The 24,358-nt window shown below is 39.3% G+C and overlaps 1 pseudogene; it reads right to left on the bottom strand.

The window, feature by feature from the left end:
* Positions 1–12,380: 12,380 nt before the first annotated feature.
* Positions 12,381–14,009, bottom strand: LOC119624381 (keratin, type I cytoskeletal 18 pseudogene; annotated as a pseudogene).
* Between the last annotated feature and the right edge of the window lie 10,349 nt (positions 14,010–24,358).

Raw genomic sequence — 24,358 nt, 5'->3', positions numbered from 1 at the left:
AATAAATAAAATGTTAAAATGTTATTCCCAGAGTATTTTCCAGGATCCAGACAGCTGCTGCCAAATCTCAGAAAGTTATTACTCCTGTAGCAACAGCCCTATATAGTATGTTGAACCGTACTAAATTGTCATCTATATTGGTCGAAACCAGGTGGCTAGCAGCTACTTCGTAAGACTTAACCTAATAGTAATCTTCAGAAGGACAAATGTTTGGCATTGTTATGGCTGAAGTATCATTTTTTAAAAGTCAAATAGTACTTTCTATAGTCACTAAGCCAAGAAATGTAATGTACTTAATGAAGATTCTAATTAAGACTGTTAATGTATTTAATGAAGATTCTAACAAAGACTGATTCTAATAAAATCAGCAGTTTTCTTCTCATTAATAGGATTTTGTAACTGAACCTCTTACTACTCAGGCTGTGATAATTCCTTGAGATATGGGTGTACAGATACATGTTCATATTTCCTACTGTATCAATTAGAAAATTTTCTTTCCAGCTGAAAGTTACATAAACCCCAGCTAGTCATTGCTTATGTAAATGCAAGGTGTTTTTTTTTTTGTCTTCACACAATAAAAGTCTGGAGTTAGGACGCCCAGCAATGGTGTGATGGCTCCTTGATGTGATCATGGACCCAGCTTCTTCCTATCCTTCTGATCAGCATGTTTAACCTTTTAGCCAGCTGACAGCTACAGCATCATACCTAAGACAAGAAGAAGAGAGAAGGGACAGCGTGGTGCTAGCCTCATCCACCCCTTTCATTATGAGAGCAAATGTTCATCTACAGATCCCAGCTTATGTTGTATATGTCAGGAAAATGTCATATGACTATACTTGACAAAGGCTGGAAAGATAAAATTTATTTTCAAAAGTCTGTAAGAACTGTAGGAGAGAGGAGGTAAAGAAATACTGGGAAAGTGTTGGGTTACCAGTCAACAGATCGACAGTGTCTGCCAAATTTCACTTATTTCTTTTTCTTTTCCACTCTTTCCAGTGTTGGTCAACCTATGCATTGTTATACATTGTGACTATTAGACTGGAGCATACAAAATTTCTAATATTTGTACATTGTTGACGTATAAGAATGACAATTCTATATGGCTTAATTTAATAGTTGCATTAAAAGCTTTGATAAAAGTTCTTATTATCAAGTATCCAGAAAATAAACTATGAAGGTTTAATATCAATATTATTCAGTCCATTTAAAATTTCCAGTATCTTTGGAAAACATTTGAGTCCATGTGGTAAATGGTAAATGAATAATGAAGTTACTGAACTTACTGAAGTTCTGAATGTCACATAAATTACTTTATGTGGAAAACTTTTAAAATGTGTGCTCCAGGTGAAATTGAAGGAAATAAGTTGGATAATACGAAGAGCTCCTTTAATGTAAAAGAACTGGTGCTTACTAGGTACTGGAAAAGACACAAAAATCGATCAGAATTAAGATGAACAAGCTCTCAAGGGACATAAATATGGTAATAGTACACAGTGATGACAAAATGCTGACACTGAGTAGTTATTTGATCCATATTACATCTAGATTTCTGTAGAAACTTTGATTACTTACATTTGTATTTTGTTTTATAATTTTTAAAAGTATTTCTCATTCTTTGTCCTTTCAATGCTCACATTATCCCTTTGAGGTTATGTGATTTACCGATTTGATTAATAACGTAATAAATATCATTAAATGTGGAAGTTAAGTGGCTTTCCCAAGATTGCATGACAATCTACTTCTGAATCTGAAGTGTTCGAGGTCCTTGAGGACCCAGGAGATGCCAAATAGAAGACGAAAAAAGAAAAAGGATCAAATTGTCAAGGCAGACTCTCATGAGTCATAGCTCTTACCCACTATCAAACTTTCCTAGTAATTCAGAGTACAAGCAATTGCAATACATGGGCAAAGCTTGCTTCCCTGAGAGAAGTCTAACACCATTACCTCAGCTCCCCAAAGCCCTTCTTCTCTCACATAAGGAGCAATCTGGTCAACCCTAGCTTGTGAGTTTTCACAATGCATGTAGCATGTTTGTTACATAGTGGGAGCCATTTCAGGCATAAAGCATGATATTGTTTTACTCCACTAATTATCTAATGAATCATTTTCTCAAAAATCCGTAAATTCCAGGTTTATGTACAACAAGTAGCCTGGGTAAATCAGGTATTTCCTGCTAAAAGCATTTGACATAGAAGGTCTTTCCATTATCTTTCCACTAGTAAAAAGCCAGGAGTGGTAGCTCACACCTCTAATCTGAGCACTTTGGAAGCTGAGGCAGGAAGATCACTTGAGTCCAGGAGTTTGAGACCAGCCTGGGTAACATAGGGAAACACCATATCTACAAAAAATACATAAAAAATTAGCTGGGCATGGTAGTGCACACCTGTGGTCCCAGCTACTTGTAAGGCTGAGGTAGGAGGCTAGTTTGAGCCATGATTGCATCACTGCACTCCAGCAGTACTGCACTCCTGCTATACCAGAGAGTAGGTTACAGCATGTTTGCAAGGGTAGTTGTCCAGGGAATTTCCTTTTTTGGCAAGCACCCTCAGTAAATGGAAATTAGATGATATGGTCTTGCCATCAACTCTTTTTCTAGAGTGAATGCTTTTTTTCTGAGGCCATGCTGGATATGTTATACTGGGCATGTAAAACATGTTTATGAAATTGTCGTCAATGTGCTAAACAGTATTTACACACAGATTTTGATCAAAATGCAATTTTGAGTTTATGTTTTATCATCTCTTTAAATGTTATTCACTGGGAGTGATCCTGTCCTGTCCATAAATGAAAACTCACGGGGGCCAATGATTCTCCAGTATTAGATGCTCCTACAGTCACATTAAATTGTAAACACAGTCTCAGTTCAGAAATTCAAATATTTAGATTCACAGACATTTTGAAATTCTCCCCTCTCTGCAGTTCAGTCCTTCTTTAGACTGAAAATCTGCCTGAGTGAGAGAGGCTCTCTCTGTTACATCCTGCCACATAACAAACTTGCCCAAAACCTAGTGATTTAAAACAATTACCATTATTTGTTCACAGTTCTTTGGATCTGCGATTTGGGCTGGGCTCAGCAGTGTGGTTCCTTTACTTGTCTCAGCTGAGCTCATTTACATATCCGGTTACTGACTGGCAATTCTCTGGGACACTGTGATACAAATTTCTCATCATCCAACGAGCTGGCGCAGGCTCATTCACAGGGTGGAGATCACAGGGGTTCACAGCAAGAAAGGGCAAGCCCCAAATGAGCAAACACTTTAAACACCTTCTAGAGCTGACCAAGTCAATCAGCCAACCTAGATTCAAGGTGTGGAGAAACAAACTGCACTTTTTGATCAAAGGATTTGTAATATTGAGTTACGAGAGCATATATTTAAACAGGGGAAAGATATGTGGCCAATTTTACAGTCTACCACAAATAACTTAAGCTTCTATTTAACGTTTTTTGCTCTCTTATATCCTCTACATATCACTAGCTACTATTGAATTTCTGCCAGTGTCAAATAAATAAATAAATAAATAAATACAATAAGGAGGAAAGGGAAGAGAGGTGAGAGAATCAGTTTTTACTCAGCAGGGTGACTTCTAGCTCCCTAGACCTGGAATGATTAAGATTGACTCTTCCATGAGATGCAGCCATGGCCTCCTCAGTGGCTCTCTCTACTAGAGATCTCTTTTGTCCTTAACCTTGGCCAGATACAGTTGCAGTCTGGTGGCTGCTTTTATGTCCTCTTTTGGCTCCTCAACATCAAGATTTATACCTCCAGACTCTCAAGTAGGACCCAAAACAGCCTGACACCTACTCTCTGTGGACTATAGGACATCTCAGCACAGCAAAAGTCTTCTGGATATACCACCAAAGAAGCTCAGTAGTCTTTCTTCTGCCTTTAGATTTCCTGGATGATAATTAGACCTCAGTCCTCAATTCCTCAATCTATGTTTGCTTTATTAGTCATAAGGCCAGCACCAAGTCTTTTTCTCCCATATGAACAAATTTCAAAGCTCTCAGTGTTTCCCTTTATGCTTTAGGTTAGAAAGTGGCACTCCAATCCACTCCTCCTCCAAAAGAAGGAGTGGCGACTTTCAGCCTAGGGAGACTCTCTCCAAAGAAACATTATCACTAGTCTGTGCCTTTAATATTTTTTTTCTGATTCCTGTTTATGTCTTTGATCTGGCAGAGGGATACAAAAGTCACAGAACTAATTCCATTTGTGAATTCTGCATATGGTATGTGCATTGGCAGGGAATCCTTATTCTCTCTGTAAATTCTGCATATAGTCTATGTGTCTTGGTGCTGGAGTCATTGGTGTTCCAATTAAAATGACTGGGGCAGGAAAGATTATATCCTGTTATGGAAGGAGGGAGGGAGGGAGAAAAGGAAGGAGGGACGGAGGGAGGGAGGAAGGAAGGAAGGAAGGAAGGAAGGAAGGAAGGGGAAGGGAAAGGAAAGGGAAGGAGAAGGAGGGAGGAAGAGAGGGAGAGAGGAAAGGAGAAGGGAAAGAAGAAAGGGAGGGAGGAGGGGAAGAAGAAGGAGGGAGGAAGAAAATTTACATTTTAGGTATCTTAGTCTGGAGCTTGCTCATCTTTATTTTGTAGTTGTGGGATTCAGTTCACAGAATAAACAAGGTGATTACACATATATACTTTATAGACTGCCATCTTCAGTGCTGAAATCTTTATTTTATTTTCTAAGATGAGACATACCCTGGCCTCTTTTTATGTGATACTAAAATCCCCAGAACCACCAAAACAGACTAGAAAATCCGTTCATTTGAACAGCTCATGGGTCTTGACTTGCAGGATTCTGAAGGGAAGGACTATTTATGGATGCCCAAGCACGCGGGCAGAACTAAGGAACAATTGCATGGAAACTCATGTGAAGTTAAATTGGCAATCAGCTCTAGCGTTTCTTATGGCAGAGTTGCCTATTGGGTAAATAATATGCATTTTATAAAAACATTCATAAATGTAAATTCACACAAGAGACTGAAATGGCTGGTTAGGGTTAAATGAAATACATATTAACAATACTTATGAATAGTAAATAGCATGTACTTTTAAAATGTGCTCAACGTGTATTTACATAATAGCCTGTAAGAGTTCCACTGTCAAGTAAATAATACTGTAGTTGCCCTTAAAAGTCTTTAATTACCTACAGTATTTGCAAAGTATGTTGTAATGGATTTCTGGTTTGTGTTAGCACTCCACTCTCTTCTCAAATTTGTTCCTTTTCTTCCCTGATTTCAAATACATATATATACATTTATGAAAATAATTTTAAATTGGCATTGAAATAAACCACCCATCTAGATAGAATGGTCTTGAACGGTTTCACTTCTGTGAAAAGGAAACTTTTAAAGTGAGATGGCAATATCATGCTGACATCGTACCCATGAAGAGCATCTTATACATGAAAACAAGTAAACAAAGAAGAGAGCCCCTGCAAGGTGGGGTGATGGGGCTGTTGATTGTGGGAAGATTATGCTTTGGCGAACTGCAGCCAATGTTTCAACCCTCTCCTGTGCTGTTCCTATTCTTCCACTGTATCACAGGGATCGGACCCCCACAAACTATGGCCCTAATCTCTCTTACCAACTAGTTTCTGGCTCTTTTAGGGCATGGAGAGTACTGGCTGGAGGCTGAAAGGTAGGGAGAAGGTGTAAGTCTGATTTCTTACCTTTTCTCTCTGCTCAAGGATACATTCACCAGTGGCTGTGGCACCCTACACCTCTGTCTCACCTTCTAGCCCACCCCACAGTTCTCCATGGTTCCAGAAGCTATCTGTGGTCCAGGCACCTGGGCTCCAGTCACACAACTTCCTCCCTCTGGTTGATGCAGGATTTTTCTCAATCCTTTTAGTGGTCTTGAGAATGGGATGCCCTGTTTAGTCGACCTGTGATGCTCAACCCCTTGTGGGAGAGAGCAAGTGTGGGATCTGGCTGGCCACTTAGGGTGCTGGCAGGAGCAGGCTCCATGCGGGCCCCACGGTGGTGCCCAGGTGGGGATGCCTGTGACCTCTGAAGCCCCAGAGGCATGCTATGGTGCTCTCTTAGCTCCGCCATCCAGGGACAGCAGTGTATTATCAGCTCAGTGGGCCCCTTGCCTCATAGCGTGGGGCAGCTCCCCTCTGCTGGCAAGGGCAAAGGACCAGTGTGACAGCCCTTTTTGGGTACCTGCACTCAGTGGGCCTCAAGCTCTTGTCCAGGATCCAAGAAGAATGAGGTTGTCCAGACACTTGAAGGATGGTGAAGGTGGAGAATTTTATTAAGTGATGGAAAAAGGCTCTTGGTGGAGTGGGAAGCTGGAGAGGGGATGGGATGGGCAGGTAATCTTCCCTTGCAGTCTGGCTGTCTCCAGCCAGCTCTTTCCTATAGTCAGGCCATTCTCCAAAGTTAAGCCATCTTTCCTCTGAAGTCCAGCTGTCCCTCTGAAGACAAGTCACCTCTCTCCAGTCAAGCTGCTTCTCTCCCTCTACCAACTGAGTCTCGAGTCTTTATAGGCAAAGATGGGGGGCAGGGAGGGCCTTGGGTAGTCCTGGAAAAAGCAACTTTCAGTTGATAAAAAGACATTATTCTTGTAAATCCATTACAACATACTTTGCAAATACTGTAGGTAATTAAATACTTTTAAAGGCAACTACAGTATTATTTACTTGACAGTGGAACTCTTACAGGCTATTATGTAAATACACATTGAGCACATTTTAAAAGTGCATGCTTTTTACTATTCATAAGTGTTGAAAGAACCAATCAGGACAGAGTAGGGAAACAAGGATAGAAGTTCTCACTTTGAACTGCAGGTTTTAGGCTGGAAGGTGGGGTTTTGTTGGAGACCTGCCCCTGTCTGCCTAGAATTTCTCTGCCTCCTGCCTCTATCATAGTCCTCAAGGTCACAGCTTCCTTCAGTTGCTAATGTCAGTGCTACCTCATTTTTTCTCAATTGATCTTCAGCTCTTGTAATCTAGTAAGCGATTACCCATATTAAATTACTTCTATTGAATTCCCTGGTGTGGTGAGCTTTGTTTCTTAGATGTTCTCTGACTGATAAGACTGTCAAGTGAATGTTCTTTTTTCTGAAGAAGTTGTCCATGGGCTAAACTAGGCACAGTCAGAGATTAAGTGCCTTCTTTCCTGTGCCCTGCAAACTGTCTCCTGTGACTTTGGATTACATCTGTTAGAACTCACCTGATATTAACACCTTTTTAAGAGGAAGTAGGCAACTTTAGACATAATGTTTGGATGGAAGAGAGGTAAATCTAGATATTCAGAGCCAGCTACTTAAAAATACATCAATGTGTCAGAAATCGTATTAATGCAAATAGTGACTGTTTTGTTTGGTCAATTTTGATCATCCCTTACTTACAGCTTTGGCATCCCCAGCTTCCAGGGGTTCCCGACTGTAAGAATCACTTCTTGTTTCTTTGCCATTGCACCTCTCCTGGGCCATGCAGTTGTAATCTAGAAAGATCTTCAGGGCAGAGCAACTTATGAAAATCAGTGAAGTATGGCCATTTTCACAATATTGATTCTTCCTATCCATGAGCATGGTATGTTCTTCCATTTGTTTGTGTCCTCTTTTATTTCACTGAGCAGTGGTTTGTAGTTCTCCTTGAAGAGGTCCTTTACATCCCTTGTAAGTTGGATTCCTAGGTATTTTATTCTCTTTGAAGCAATTGTGAATGGAAGTTCATTCCTGATTTGGCTCTCTGTTTGACTGTCACTGGTGTATAAGAATGCTTGTGATTTTTGCACATTAATTTTGTATCCTGAGACTTTGCTGAAGTTGCTGATCAGCTTAAGGAGATTTTGGGCTGAGACAATGGGGTTTTCTAAATATACAATCATGTCATCTGCAAACAGGGACAATTTGACTTCTTCTTTTCCTAACTGAATCCCCTTGATTTCTTTCTCTTGCCTGATTGCCCTAGCCAGAACTTCCAACACTATGTTGAATAGGAGTGGTGAGAGAGGGCATCCCTGTCTTGTGCCAGTTTTCAAAGGGAATTTTTCCAGTTTTTGCCCATTCAGTATGATATTGGCTGTGGGTTTGTCATAAATAGCTCTTATGATTTTGAGGTACGTTCCATCAATACCGAATTTATTGAGCGTTTTTAGCATGAAGGGCTGTTGAATTTTGTCAAAAGCCTTTTCTGCATCTATTGAGATAATGATGTGGTTCTTGTCTTTGGTTCTGTTTATATGCTGGATTATGTTTATTGATTTGCGAATGTTGAACCAGCCTTGCATCCCAGAGATGAAGCCCACTTGATCATGGTGGATAAGCTTTTTGATGTGCTGCTGAATCCGGTTTGCCAGTATTTTATTGAGGATTTTTGCATCGATGTTCATCAGGGATATTGGTCTAAAATTCTCTTTTTTTGTTGTGTCTCTGCCAGGCTTTGGTATCAGGATGATGTTGGCCTCATAAAATGAGTTAGGGAGGATTCCCTCTTTTTCTATTGATTGGAATAGTTTCAGAAGGAATGGTACCAGCTCCTCCTTGTACCTCTGGTAGAATTCAGCTGTGAATCCATCTGGTCCTGGACTTTTTTTGGTTGGTAGGCTATTAATTATTGCCTCAATTTCAGAGCCTACTATTGGTCTATTCAGGGATTCAACTTCTTCCCGGTTTAGTCTTGGAAGAGTGTAAGTGTCCAGGAAATTATCCATTTCTTCTAGATTTTCCAGTTTATTTGCGTAGAGGTGTTTATAGTATTCTCTGATGGTAGTTTGTATTTCTGTGGGGTCGGTGGTGATATCCCCTTTATCATTTTTAATTGCGTCGATTTGATTCTTCTCTCTTTTCTTCTTTATTAGTCTTGCTAGTGGTCTGTCAATTTTGTTGATCTTTTCAAAAAACCAACTCCTGGATTCATTGATTTTTTGGAGGGTTTTTTGTGTCTCTATCTCCTTCAGTTCTGCTCTGATCTTAGTTATTTCTTGCCTTCTGCTAGCTTTCGAATGTGTTTGCTCTTGCTTCTCTAGTTCTTTTAATTGCGATGTTAGAGTGTCAATTTTAGATCTTTCCTGCTTTCTCTTGTGGGCATTTAGTGCTATAAATTTCCCTCTACACACTGCTTTAAATGTGTCCCAGAGATTCTGGTATGTTGTATCTTTGTTCTCATTGGTTTCAAAGAACATCTTTATTTCTGCCTTCATTTCGTTATGTACCCAGTAGTCATTCAGGAGCAGGTTGTTCAGTTTCCATGTAGTTGAGCGGTTTTGATTGAGTTTCTTAGTCCTGAGTTCTAATTTGATTGCACTGTGGTCTGAGAGACAGTTTGTTATAATTTCTGTTCTTGTACATTTGCTGAGGAGTGCTTTACTTCCAATTACGTGGTCAATTTTGGAGTAAGTACGATGTGGTGCTGAGAAGAATGTATATTCTGTTGATTTGGGGTGGAGAGTTCTATAGATGTCTATTAGGTCTGCTTGCTGCAGAGATGAGTTCAATTCCTGGATATCCTTGTTAACTTTCTGTCTCGTTGATCTGTCTAATGTTGACAGTGGAGTGTTGAAGTCTCCCATTATTATTGTATGGGAGTCTAAGTCTCTTTGTAAGTCTCTAAGGACTTGCTTTAGATACTGCCCAAGGTAATTTATAGATTCAATGCCATCCCCATCAAGCTACCAATGAGCTTCTTCACAGAATTGGAAAAAACTGCTTTAAAGTTCATATGGAACCAAAAAAGAGCCCGCATCTCCAAGACAATCCTAAGTCAAAAGAACAAAGCTGGAGGCATCACGCTACCTGACTTCAAACTATACTACAAGGCTACAGTAACCAAAACAGCATGATACTGGTACCAAAACAGAGATATAGACCAATGGAACAGAACAGAGTCCTCAGAAATAATACCACACATCTACAGCCATCTGATCTTTGACAAACCTGAGAGAAACAAGAAATGGGGAAAGGATTCCCTATTTAATAAATGGTGCTGGGAAAATTGGCTAGCCATAAGTAGAAAGCTGAAACTGGATCCTTTCCTTACTCCTTATATGAAAATTAATTCAAGATGGATTAGAGACTTAAATGTTAGACCTAATACCATAAAAATCCTAGAGGAAAACCTAGGTAGTACCATTCAGGACATAGGCATGGGCAAAGACTTCATGTCTAAAACACCAAAAGCAACGGCAGCAAAAGCCAAAATTGACAAATGGGATCTCATTAAACTAAAGAGCTTCTGCACAGCAAAAGAAACTACCATCAGAGTGAACAGGCAACCTACAGAATGGGAGAAAATTTTTGCAATCTACTCATCTGACAAAGGGCTAATATCCAGAACCTACAAAGAACTCAAACAAATTTACAAGAAAAAAACAAACAACCCCATCAAAAAGTGGGCAAAGGATATGAACAGACATTTCTCAAAAGAAGACATTCATACAGCCAACAGACACATGAAAAAATGCTCATCATCACTGGCCATCAGAGAAATGCAAATCAAAACCACAATGAGATACCATCTCACACCAGTTAGAATGGCGATCATTAAAAAGTCAGGAAACAACAGGTGCTGGAGAGGATGTGGAGAAATAGGAACACTTTTACACTGTTGGTGGGATTGTAAACTAGTGCAACCATTATGGAAAACAGTATGGCGATTCCTCAAGGATCTAGAACTAGATGTACCATATGACCCAGCCATCCCATTACTGGGTATATACCCAAAGGATTATAAATTATGCTGCTATAAAGACACAAGCACACGTATGTTTATTGCAGCACTATTCACAATAGCAAAGACTTGGAATCAACCCAAATGTCCATCAGTGACAGATTGGATTAAGAAAATGTGGCACATATACACCATGGAATACTATGCAGCCATAAAAAAGGATGAGTTTGTGTCCTTTGTAGGGACATGGATGCAGCTGGAAACCATCATTCTCAGCAAACTATCACAAGAACAGAAAACCAAACACCGCATGTTCTCACTCATAGGCGGGAACTGAACAATGAGATCACTTGGACTCGGGAAGGGGAACATCACACACCGGGGCCTATCATGGGGAGGGGGGAGGGGGGAGGGATTGCATTGGGAGTTATACCTGATGTAAATGACAAGTTGATGGGTGCAGCACACCAACATGGCACAAGTATACATATGTAGCAAACCTGCACGTTGTGCACATGTACCCTACAACTTGAAGTTTAATAATAATAAATAAATTGAAAAAAAAAAAAAAAAAGAAAATCAGTGAAAAGGTGGAGGACATTTTGATAAAATTAAAAGTGTGTGCCTTAACTGGAAATATTTCATTTTTGTTTTTAAACTAATGACTGTGTATGAGCCATATAAAACCCAACTGCTGCTTCTTCCATATTCCCGACCTTCCTCTGCCACACTTTTCACTACCATGATCTGCCACATTCTTGCCTTGGATTTGTTGATGAAAAGAGTCAAATTTTGTAAAATATTTGAAGAAATTTATTCTGAGCCGATTATGAGTGGCCATGGCCCATGATGCACCCCTCAGAAGATCCTGAGAACATGTGCCCAAGCTGGTTGGGGTGAAGTTTGGTTTTCTACATTTTAGAGAGACATGAGACTTTAATCAAATACATTTAAGAAATACATTGGTTTGGTCCAGAAAGCGGGGACAGCTCAATGTAGGATGTTGTGGGTGCTTCTGATTATAGGCAGATTTAAAAACTAACTGGTTGACAATTGGTTCAATTTATCTAAAGACCTAAGGTCAATAGAAAGAAAATGTCTGGGTTAAGATGACGGATTGTGGAGACTAAAGTTCTTATTGTGCAGAGGAAGGTTTCAGGTAGCAAACTTTGGAGAGCACAGATTGTAAATGCTTTTTGTCAGACTTGAGGTCTGTGTTGGTGTTAATGACAGAGAGGTATAATGAGGCATGCCAAACCCCCACTTCCCATCATGGCCTAAACCAGTCTTTCAGCTTAAATTTTAAGAGTACACTGCCTGAGAAGGAAGTTTATTCAAATGGTTAGGGTGTCTTAGAATTTTATTTTTGGTTTGCAGATTTTACGGTTTCATGGATCATACCTCACATCTTGGTCACACCCTTAAGTTCTGTGCTAATTCTCAACCTCACTTGTTCTTCATCAATTCCTGTACTTCCTACTGTGTAGTGAGAAACAGACGGCATTTGAGAATCAATTATTAGAAATCCATTATTTTGAAAGTTTTCACAGTTAAATTTTTCAATCTTATTTTATTAAAATATTAAAACATATTCAACTACTCCATATTTTATTTAATGTATACATCGAATTTCACCACTGCTAAGTAGGGAGAAAGGGGGAGAAGAGTTAGGCACTGTTTGAAATATTTTAATTCATTCCATCTTATGCTACCCTTACCCCATAATCTTCCTTTGTATGTAATTGACTCTAACAACAGTGCCTTCAGGAGATGAAGGTTATGTCCAGGATAGGCAGGGGATGAGGACAGCTAGGGAAAGTCACTAAAAACAACTATCCCAGGTCACGGTACTTCCTGGAGCTGAATTATCCTAGCTAAAGGTGCACTGGCCCCCAGACTGCTGGAGCTGGGATGGTTGGGAGATCACTGAATCCATCGTCTTCCATTCTTCCATATTTATTAAGGATCTGCTCTTCACTAGGCACTACCCTGAATACTGGGAACAGACTGGTAAAAAATATAAACAAGGCTTTTTTTTTTCCTCTGAACTTTTTACTGGCCTGCTGCTCCCCAAAGGGGTACCCTGCTTCTGCTGGCATAATGCCTCAGAACTTTGGTATCGCTGGTCTCAGACACCACTTTGCCATCCACTGTCTGGCGGGTTGTGTCTTTTGGATGGTTTGCATGGAGTTGCTGCAGTCCAGGGCATCACCAAGATTGATGTCCTTGCCATCTTCCAGCAGGCAGCAGTAGGTGGTGATCTCAGCCTCCAGCTTGACTTTGATGTTCAGCAGGGCCTCGTACTCCTGGGCCTGGTGCTGTCCCTCTGCCCAGGTCTGTGCCAGCACTGACTCCAGGTGCAGCAGGATCCCGTTGAGCTGCTCCATCTGCAGAGTGTAGCGGGCCTCCACCTCCCTCAGGCTGCTGCAAGCTAGCCTTCAGGTTTCTCATCAAGTCCAGGTTGATCTCCAAAGACTGGACTGTACCTCTCAGCTCAGTGAGCATCATCTCAGCAGCTCCAACTTTGGCAGACTGCATGGTGACCACTGCAGTGCTCTCCTCAGTCTGCTGAGACCAGTACTTGTCCAGCTTCTCTCAGTTCTTCCAAGCCAGCTCGTCATATTGGGCCTGGATGTCTGTCATGGTCTTGGCGAGGTCCTGAGATTTGGGGATCTACCTCCACTGTCAACCCAGAGCTGGCAATCTGAGCTTGTAGGCCTTTTACTTCCTCTTCGTGGTTCTTCTTCATGAAGAGCAGCTCCTCCTTGAGAGCTTCGATCTGTGTCTCCAGCTGCAGCCAGGTGACATCGGGGTCATTGATGACCTTGTGGAGCCCATGGATGTCGTTCTTCACAGACTGGCGCATGACCAGTTCTGTCTCATACTTGACTCTAAAGTCATCAGCAGCAAGACGGGCATTATCTAACTGCAGAACGATGCGAGCATTGTCCACAGTATTTGCGAAGATCTGAGCCCTCAGGTCCTCGATGGTCTTGAAGTAATGGCTCCAGTCTCTGACCTAGGGTCCCTTCTTCTCCAGGGGCTCCCAGATTTTGCTCTCCAGCTTCTCATTCTTGGTCTCCAGGCTCCTCACTCTGTCCAGGTACGGGGTCAGGCGTTCGTTCAGGCTTTTCATGGTCTCCTTCTCGTTCTGGATGCCTCTCATTCCTGTTAGACCCCCGGCCATCCCCACGGCCAGGCCCCTGGACCCCATGCCATCCAGGAAGCTGATGGAGCGGGATATGGAGATCCGGGAACCAGAACCCCTGGCACCTGCATAGACGCTGGCCACGCTGCTGACAGGCCAGGTGCCGTAGCTGGACACCTGGACAGAGCCCAGGGACTAGTAGTTGGTAGAGAAGTTGGAGCAAGTGGTGAAGCTCATACTGTCTGGGGAGGAGAGAAAGAGGACAGGACTCAGGCTTTGCCGATGACCCACAAGACTCTTTGGCTCACAGAAACTCTGATTCTATGATGGTGAGGAAGAGTTGTTGATAAACATTGAACATGTAAACAATGACATAAAAAATATGATTTTGGAAAATGATAAATACCATGACGTTAATAAAATGAGAAGCTGAAAGAAAAAAAATGAAGGGCAAGGGGCAATCTTTGATTGGGTGATGAGATAGAACCTCTGAGAAAGGATATTTGAATGATGGAAGAAGCCAGTCATACAGTCCTCTAGGGGAGAAGAATTCTGTGTGGTAGGAAGAGCAAGCACTGAGGCCCTGACTACAGGCAAATTTGGTAGATTTGCAGAACATAAAGAAGGCCAGTATGACTGGGGTCACAGGGAGAGGGAGATAGGAAATGTTTCTAAAGTTAGAGTAGACCACCAGGTGATAAATTACGTGGTGGTGGTTTAGAATAGGCCAGCTGTTTGGATTTTTTTCAGGTTTGTATAGACAAGAAAACTGAGGCTTGGTGAGGTGAAATGACTTGCTGGATTTTACATAGTTTGGTAACTGTAGAGATGAAAGCCCAGCCAGGGATTCTTCGGTGTTCACTACCTTTATTATTCCTGCAGTACTCATATTGATATATTTACCTGCTTAAAAATAACAATCACTTCAGCAAGCATCTGTTGACCCATTTTTTTTTTTTTAAAGTTTCTGAGCTGTAGAGGTTTTTTAGTATCAATTGATCTGATCTTGTACTATTTGACAGAGCAAAGTCTTGGCAGTCTTTAGGCACAGAAGCACTCTTGGAAAAGCGCAGGTGCTGTTGGGAGCACAGAGGGCATGTAAATCAGTAAGTGGTATTAAGGTATCATTCATCAACTGGAGTCTGTTCCGAGTACTAAGTGGCACTGCCCTCTGAAGATACCAGCCTATGCTGGAGCTGTAAATCTAAGGCCATGCTCTCTTATAATTATCAAAGATCCCATGGCAATTTTTCCAAGAGATGAGGCGTTAAGTCCAATGTCCTGGCCCAAATCCAACCCAGGAAATTACTTTTTGCCTACCTAAATTGCACTTAGCCTTCAATTTGAAATTAATTCTCAAGTTCTTCCTTGAAAACTATTTCTGGTATAGTGCTGCTGAAGTAACAGGTCCCATTGTGTGTGAGAATTTCTTCCTCCTCCTAGCCTTCTCCTCAGCCTCTTTCCCTAACCTAATCCCCAAAATGCATGCATTTCACCAGCTCGGAATGATAGGTTGGATACCTATCATTGTTGATTGCAATGATTGTTTGAATACATCCACCACTCTCTGTGCAACAAAGTGACGCAAATACCCATAATACTGTGTATTCTTGGAAATAAGTTAAACTTCCTTCTATCCCCGGAACTCTCAGCCACCACGTCACCTGCCTTGAGACCATTAGAGTTAAATCATTATGCCTTTTATTTCTGTTTACATCAGTTATCATAAGAAGCCAGGATGTCCCAGTCATGCCTTTTCTCCTGGATGTATATTCCCAGTCTCTATCTCTCTTGTACACACACACACACACACACACACACACACACACAACCCCCACACCTACACAGAGTTCAGGTCTCTTTTTTCTGCATTGTCATGTTTTTTTTCTTCTTCAAAATACTTCTTGCTGTCTAACACATTACACACTTTTATCATTTATTCCCCCAGTGGAGAATATAAGAACTATAATGAAAATTGTTTTTGCCTCTTTTGCTTATTGGCCATAACTACAAAGTAATTGCAGGTCCTGCCATTACTTTTATGCACCAACCTAATAAGTACTAAAGCAGCACCTGTTGGCTTAGCTTGGTGGCTTATGCCTGTAATCCTAGCCTCTGGGGAGGCCAAGGAGGGCAGATCACTTGAGCCCAGGAGTTTGTGAGCAGCCTGTCCAACATGGTGAAACCCTGTTTGTACTGAAAATACAAAAATTAGCCGGGCATTGTGGCACACATCTGTAATCCCTGCTACTTCGGAGGCTGCAGCACAAGAATTGCTTGAATCTGGGAGGTGCAGGCTGCAGTGAGTAGAGATTGTGCCACTGCACTTCAGCCTGGGTGACAGAATGAGACTCTGTCTCAAAAATAAATAAAAAAATACAAACAAAACTATTAAAGAACCCAAGCCTGGTGATTTGGGTGAGAGCTGGGACATGCAATTGGTTGCACAGAGTATTATTTGTTTGTCTATTCATTGATTATTCATTCGTTCACTTGATGAACATTTACTAGCGCCTGTTATATCAGAAAAGTGCAACATTAAGAAGATCAGTATACATATCTTCCAGCCCTTAATCTAGATAAGAAAAAAAAATATGTACAGAGCTAACTAAAGAACTAACTATAAACTAGTGAGATAAAAGCAATCTCCTGCGATAGGTCTGGGGATGGTAAAGGCTGTAGAATTATGACTCCATACTATTCACGGATAGCTCTATTTGATACATTTTTCTTAGAATTTAACAATGGGAGCAAATCTTACAAAGAAATGTAAGATTTTTCTTTTTATCAGAGAAGAGCAATCTCTGTCATGTTTTGTTTTTCACTTTAGAGGATAATCAATGAAAATCTAAATGTAATAATTCGTTGCAGTTAAAATTGTGTCTAGCAGATGTGTCTGACGTCCCCTACTTTATATGATTTCTGATTTGTTTTTCTATCTGTCTTTTAATTGTCCTGTTGTAAGTGTATTTGTTGTTGTTTAACTCTTCTTAAATTATTTATGGTATCAGTAGGGTACAGATAATAAATATACCTTAATAGATACAGGTACTGGAGATGAAATAAGTTACTCTGCTGACCTGTGCTGAAAGTGTTAAATATATAAAGATCAAAGGTGCTATGCTCACAATCTTAAGCCCCACGTCACTGTCTAATAACCAAAATGTCTGTACATTCACACCAATCTTTTGCATATGCACATCTACAGATTTGTGATGAATTTATATGCCACTGTTCTACCTAGAGACAGCTCTTAGTGTTTATTTTAAACAATTTTATGCACAAGCAAATGCTACTGGTTGTGGAGAAAGAGGAACTATAATATAATTTACTTCACATGACAACCCAGGAATGGCCTTGTGTCTTAACTTCTGCAAACGACCTTATTGTTTCTAACTCACTGTGGTGGGCCTTTTTTATATTAGCGTCATCTATGCCAACATTTAACTTTCTTAATTTTAATTTATTTTCCTTTTTAAAATTTACATTAATTTTGCTGTATTTTATATGTTTCGGTAAGCCAACTTAAACACATTCTAAAACAAGAAGGGAAATAAACATATGAATAAATAATCAAGTAAATAAAGCTTTATAAAATAATAGTTCCTAAAACCATGCCTACATACTGAAATGCATAGTAAGAAAGAACAAAACTTCCAAGGTCAAACTCTAGACCTGCTGAATCTGGAAATTCGGTGATCAGGACTGGAAATCTGTATTTCCAGATATAAAATACATATGATATATACGGATGTATATGCTCCCTGGGTGATTTGAATCCCAGCAAGAATCATCACTCTAATCTATGGGTGTGAGAAATACCACTTTGTTTCACAATAAATTCATCCTTATTCTACTTTTACTCAGATGGGTATCAACCAACCCAGAACCAATCCATGGGTGTAACCATCATAATCGTGCATGTTTCCACAAGTCCAAGTTGTTCAGGCTTAAATAACATCATAACCCTTGTCAGCTTGCATTGGCTAATACTTTAACACAATGCTTAACAATAATTCTTGGCTGTGGGAAAATGTCCGTGGCATTTTCCCATTAGAACTATTTTTATTTCCCATTTATAACTAGTTTTATTTCTCTATTTATCTAAATCTACCTAGATATGAATATAATTAGAGGTATAGATATATTAATTGTGTTGAGATGCTATTCATAAATTTCTATTTTCATCGAGCATTTTTTCCATCAGGGATTTTGGTCAAATTTTGTTGGACTTTCTGCCAGCATCTAGAAAGATTATCATATGATTTCTTTTTAACCATAACTATGGTAAATATAAGAATTTTTTATCTGAACTGTTCCTACATTTCTAGAAAAATCCACTTGTTCACAGTGCATTATTTTTCAATGTTTTTGGATTCTATTTGACAATATTTTATTTTACATTTTTGCATTGATACATCTAAGATTGGTCTACAGATTTGAAAGTGTGTATGTATGTGTGTGTGTGTGTGTGTGTGTGTGCATGCCAACTTTATCTTTTCTAAACCCAGCATCGAATTTAATGGGAAAGCACTAGAAACATTTTCCTAAAGTCAAGAAAAAAGCAAGAATACCAACTACCTTTACTGCTGTATGAAATATTAGAGGTGTGAGAATTGGAAAAGAAATAAAACTATCTCTATTTGTACATGATATGACAGCATACATGGAAAATCCTTGAGAATAAATAACACAATTCATATAACCAATAAACAAATCAATAAATAGTATACTGTAACATTATCAAGAAATCCATAGCCTTAGTATCTACAAACTATAATCGTGGAGAAGATACAATGAAAGAAAAATCCTATAGCATATTAGTGACAAAATTGGTAGAAACAAAATTAGCATAAAATAGACACAAGCTATAAGAGATGAACTTCAAAATATCTTTGAAAGACACAAAACTATCCTAGAAAAAAATAGAGATCTTATTTTTGTGGGCAGTGCCAGGAGTCAATATTTAAATTTAATCCAAGCCCAGGTATTTGTTTTGTTTTGTTTGAGGGCTAGACAAATTGATTATAAAGTTCACATAGAAGATAAACTTGAAAATTTTGTTAGAAAAATCTTGAAAAAGGATGAGAGAGCAATGAGGGAAGCTAGTCATATCAGATATTAAGTGATACTATAAAGCCCCTTATAATTAAAACAGTGTGGTATTGGTGCTTAAACAAACATAATAATGAACATAAAAGAAGATATATAGACCCGTTCTAGTTAGCGTTAATGAAAGTGTCATCAGAAATTATTGAAAAAAGAAAAATGAATTTATACCTCACACTATACACCAGAATGAACTACTAATCCCTCAGGGATCTACATGTAGAAAACAAAACCATAAAAGTACTACAAGAAAACATTAATTTATTCCTTTATAATCTAGATGTGTGGAAAGCCTTTCTAGCTATACCAAAACAAATAAATAAACAAACAAAAAACAGACAAGAGAAAACATTGCTTAATTAAATATTAAATTTAAATTAATAACATGGGAATGAACACAATAAGCAAAATAAAACGATAAGAGAAGTGTTAGGGGACAGCTTCCCTGCCCTGTTGTCTGCTGGCCTCTGGAACCCTGGATGGAGAAAACACAACTTTGGCAGTGACAGATGACATACCACGACAATTGTTAAGCATTTTGAGAATCACACTTGGGGATAGAGGTTACTTCTTGGAATATGTAGAAAGAAAGATGCAACAGAGAGAACATGCCCTAGTGGACTTCTAAAGAACTAGAAATGTTTTATTCCTAAACTTGTATAATAGTTACCCAGGTGTTTGGTTTCTTGTGTTTGTATAAAGTGTACACATACATTTCACATTGTCTTCTGTGGCTAGGTTATAGTTCACAATAATAAACACCATTAAGAAACTATCTTCACATTCTCTATTTCTCGTTAATGAATTACACTTCCTCTTTTTATTGTTTACTGACTCAGATACATTCAACCAAGTATCAAATGTTTAATCAAAAAATCCTATTATTAAACTGTATATACATAATAAACCCAATTCTTAAAAATATTCTTATCTAGAAATAACTGAAAGGAAATACTTCATAATATTTTTCTCCTGTAATGAATATGTATGTCTTTTATAATTGTGAAAAATGATATGTATCTAAAAGTACTAATAAAAGTAACTGTAGTAAGAACTGTAGAGAAAACTGGTTTTAAGAGATTGGAATTTGCTTTCAAAGAGACAACAGGAATTGTCCCATCTCACATTGATTCTGTGCTCCCATAGTTGAAAGAGAGATATCACCCAGGAAGAGAACAAGAAAAATACATATTTTAAAGTAACTCACTGTAAAGAGTTTTTCTCATACATATTGTTGAATTTCGTCAACACCGGAGTTCTCTTAGATCAGCAGAGCAGAAAATGTACTGATAGGTGATTCGATAAAACTCGTATTTATTGGACCCCTGTTGAGTTCCAGACACATTCCCAGGCTTTGATATTATCTCATTATTCCTCTCAGCAATCCTGGGAAGTAGGTGGCATTTTCCTATTTTATGCATGAAGAAATCGAGGATTAAAGAGGTTAAGAATTGTGCCTTAGGTCGCACAGCTGCTAAACAGCAGAGCCAGAATTTGAATCTCAATCTGACGCCAAATGCCACGCTCCTTTCTTAAAGCTCCTTGTTGCGCTACAACCAGAACGAACGGGAGCCTTTGGATTCTCAATCTTGTATTTTCTCTGCATTGTGCTGACTCCCTGCAGAGCTAAGATAATGCTCTTAGAAGCATCTTTAATGGTTGTTTTGACACCTTGTTTAACAGAATTTTCTTCAGACTAAACATTCTTGGCAAGGCAGTGGTTCACCCAAGTGCTTTATTAATTTAAAGTGCAATAAAAAATGGAAGCCCTTATTATGGGGAGGTGGTGCAGTGCAATGGAAGAAACACTTGGCCCAGAGTCCGAAGTTCCACTTCAGAATCCCTACTTCTGCCAGCTCACTTGGAATGGCCTAGGGTGAATTAACAACTGAGCTTGTCTGACTGGCCTGCCCACTAGCCATCTTCATATGTCTCTCCCTTCTTCTCTCCCTTACAGGGTTATGAGTGTAATTGGTGTAATAAATAGCTTTGACTGCATAGGAAACAGATTTATTTTTTTCGTTCATCACAGCCTCCTGGTTTGCTCTTTTGAACTTCCTTTTTGTAGCCCTTGATAACACTTGGCATAGGTTCTATAAAGAACTGATAAAAATTCTCATCTTGGAATTTTTAATACTGAAATAGGAAAAAGCTTTGATCCAGTCTCAAAATTTTCAGTTTTTATCCAGTTCAGGGCTTGTCTCTTTGATACCATTTGGCTGCTCAACTTCTCCCTCTCCTTTCTGCCCACCGCTCTGAAGGCAGGGATAAGAGAGGAGAACTCAAGAGAGAAGCCAGTGTCTCTTTACTCACTGGGCACCGTCTTTGGGACAGCATCCTTATCCTGTGGGCAGCTGTCTGGGTTCTTCGGAATGGTCACTCCCTTCACACGTCCCTCTTGTGAATATGTTTTACAGCTCCTCTCCTCAGAATGCCCTCTTCAGCTTCACATCGCTGAGAAACTCCCTGTACTCAATTCTTACGGTTGGCGTCCTCCTGAGGGGGGCGTCAACAAGATGGCTCCAGGTGGGCTCTTTGCTAGAGGTCCCTTGAGCTCATGGGAAACTCTCAGGTCGTGTCTCATAAGAAGGTGATGGTGGAGTCTACTCCTCTTCTTCGCTCTCATTTCACCCTTCATCTTGTCTCCAATTACTTTTTTTCCTCTCTCTCTTTGTCTCGCATAGGACAGAGAAAGCCCAGCAAGTCCACTGTAGAAGCAGATGCTCATCAAAAAATGAGACACTCACATTACCTTCTTGCCAACCCCCATCTCTACAGGCAGTTCTCCTGCGGACGTCTCCCTGGCTTACTTAGAGAGGTGGACCCTCCTCCACCTGGGAGTACTTGTGCCCTAGTTTCCTGACTCCGTTCCCCCAAATTCTCGATATGTGTCTCTGACAGAGACTTGGAGGGCATGGGCAGTAATGGTCGCAGGACCAGATTTGCTGTTTTAATGCATACTGCAAGGATATATTTCAGATTTTTAGTGGTTTTCTTTAGAATGAGAAGGTACTTGGCATGTACTATTCTCAATTTAGAGATTTTTGCCTCAGTTCTCAGGCAATGAAAGAGGCTTATTTACAATTGTGTGACAATTAGAATCAATAGATTTTATAAAATAGAGTAAAAATACTAGAAAGCCTTTCTATTGCTGGTCACCCAAATGTGACTTTTTTTCAATAAACATTTATACATTCGGTATTGCAATATGCATTGAAAATACAATGATGAATATAGCTCTATGCCCATTCTCAAGAATCCTCTATGAACTATTTCAGGAAACCAATAAAAACATTAAGTTGATTGGGATGACTCTAGAAATCTACCTAGTTTATATAATAGTGGAGAGGAAGTACGTGTTTAGTGGTATTATCAAGGGAAACTATTTTGAGAAATAGCAGTGCTATGAATATTATTACTACTTCAAACAATAATGGTAATGGAAATAATGATACTAACATATAGTTATTGAATAATGACCATGTACGAAGAGTGCATGCTTTACATGTAGTATCTTACATAGTCATCACAATAATCCTGTGAGGTAGAGACTATTATTGTCCTCACTTGACAAATTAGAAAAATAAGGCTTAGTAAAGGGTGAATGTTTTCTCAACATGACAGATCTGTTTTCCTACTATCCTTGCACTTTTAACCAGTAGGCAATACTGCCTCCTTGGAACCATGGTTTGCAGGCATATTGTGAGGTAGAATAAATGCTGTCTGATAGCCATAGCATTAAAATAAGTAGTACTTAAAAGAAGAGGCTTAATAAAAGATGTTATTCTTCTGGATAGAAGAAGAATGGCTAGAACTGGGTACCATCCACCCCTACCAAATCAGCTGAAAGATGAGATTTAGAAGCTAGTCTTCATTTGAGTCTTCTTCTCTACAGGAAAGAAACATTTGGGTTCCAGACATTTGCCTTCCATTGTCTGCTTCCTGTTCAGTCAAACCTGCTGACAGAGTGGCATATTTGGAAGCTGAGTTTCTGCTCTTCCTGAACTTTACAAAATGTAAGGTTGCCAGTTACTATAAGTTGAAAATAGCACCCGTATTTAGCCAAGAGTTTTCAGAGTTGGAAAGAGACTCTTGGAGTTTTTTTTTTTTTTTTTTTTTTTTTTAAGAGCAAATGAAAAAAGCTAGGATTTTTAATAACACCTAATAGTAAATAGAACAAAAGAAATAAGACAAGTATTTTAAAGCACACACACATGCAATGTTAAATTATATGAATAGTCTCTGTTTTCTTAGCTCACTGAAAATGATTTCCCAGAACCTTTGAGAAAGAACATAGGTACTAAATCTGATTTCCTTGAAATCCTTTTCACTTGAAATTTTATGAAGGTGCTTTATGCAGTACTGAATAAGTTGAGTCTTCTAAAAGAGTAGGTTCTGTAGCAGAAGGAATGTTGTCAGAGTTGCAAATGGTGGATGTTCAAGTATTATCACTGCCAAAAATTTAATGTAATGATTTAAACTAGCACAGACCCAAAGGCCAAACATCAAATGAAATTGGGCTGTGAATCCTGTCTTCTGGAAGAAATGCTTCCATAGATTCATAGAATGCTAAAGCTGCAAAGTAACTTAGAATTCCACTACTTTAATCTTTCGCTTTACAGGTGAGGAAATTGAGTTACAGAGAAGCTAGTATAATTGCACAAAGACAGTTTGTTTGTGACAGAAGCATGAAAAGAACCAGGATCTCATAACTCCTAGTACATCATCAACTCAGAAGTCAGCTCTTTAGCCATTTCAGTAGGTGTTGATATGGATGAAAATAGTCATACTACAGTGATGACATAAACATATTTTGTTCTAGTAACTGTACAGCAATGTAAAGAGTTTTTAAAAATTCTTTGCAAGACTATATTGTGAAGGTGAAATAATACATCTTTCTTTTAAAAATGTTTGTTCCTGTATTTGGCTTACTTGCTAATAAATGTTAGCCTAGTGAGCATTGTCAGTGTTTAGCTGATTTTTACATTTTAACCACACCCAGTGAGAAAAAGCCTGTTGATCTTGAAATGACATAATGACGTTTGAAATGAGAATATCATTCAAGAGTTACAATCTGGCATGAAACTACAGAAGCTTTATCATACAAGAGCTTATGCTTCCTACAGAGTAACAAGTGTACAGTTTATGGCTGGTGCGCCAACTCCATGATGACGTCAACACACTCCTTCCATCTTTGGTATCCATCATTCAAAAAGTGTGGCATGTGATTGTGACCTCACTTCCAGTCTCTTCTTTGCATTCCCAGCAGGTGGAAGAAGAGAACAATAAAGAACAATAGACAGAGTTGAGGTATTATTTCGGAAAAGCTAAAGTTACCCTACAATCTCCTTATTTCTCCTTTTAATTCATTGGCCAGACTGTGTCTCATGAACAGCCCTGTGAACAAGGGAATCTGGGAAGTATAGGTTTTTGGCGGAGCATCTTACTGCCTTTTCCCCCCCAGTATTATGATTTAG

This window comes from Chlorocebus sabaeus, chromosome 12 (genome assembly GCF_047675955.1).
Source record: "Chlorocebus sabaeus isolate Y175 chromosome 12, mChlSab1.0.hap1, whole genome shotgun sequence".
Taxonomy (NCBI): Eukaryota; Metazoa; Chordata; class Mammalia; order Primates; family Cercopithecidae; genus Chlorocebus; species Chlorocebus sabaeus.
Note: the sequence above shows the minus strand (reverse complement) of the source record. Positions and strands in the feature narration are given on the sequence as shown.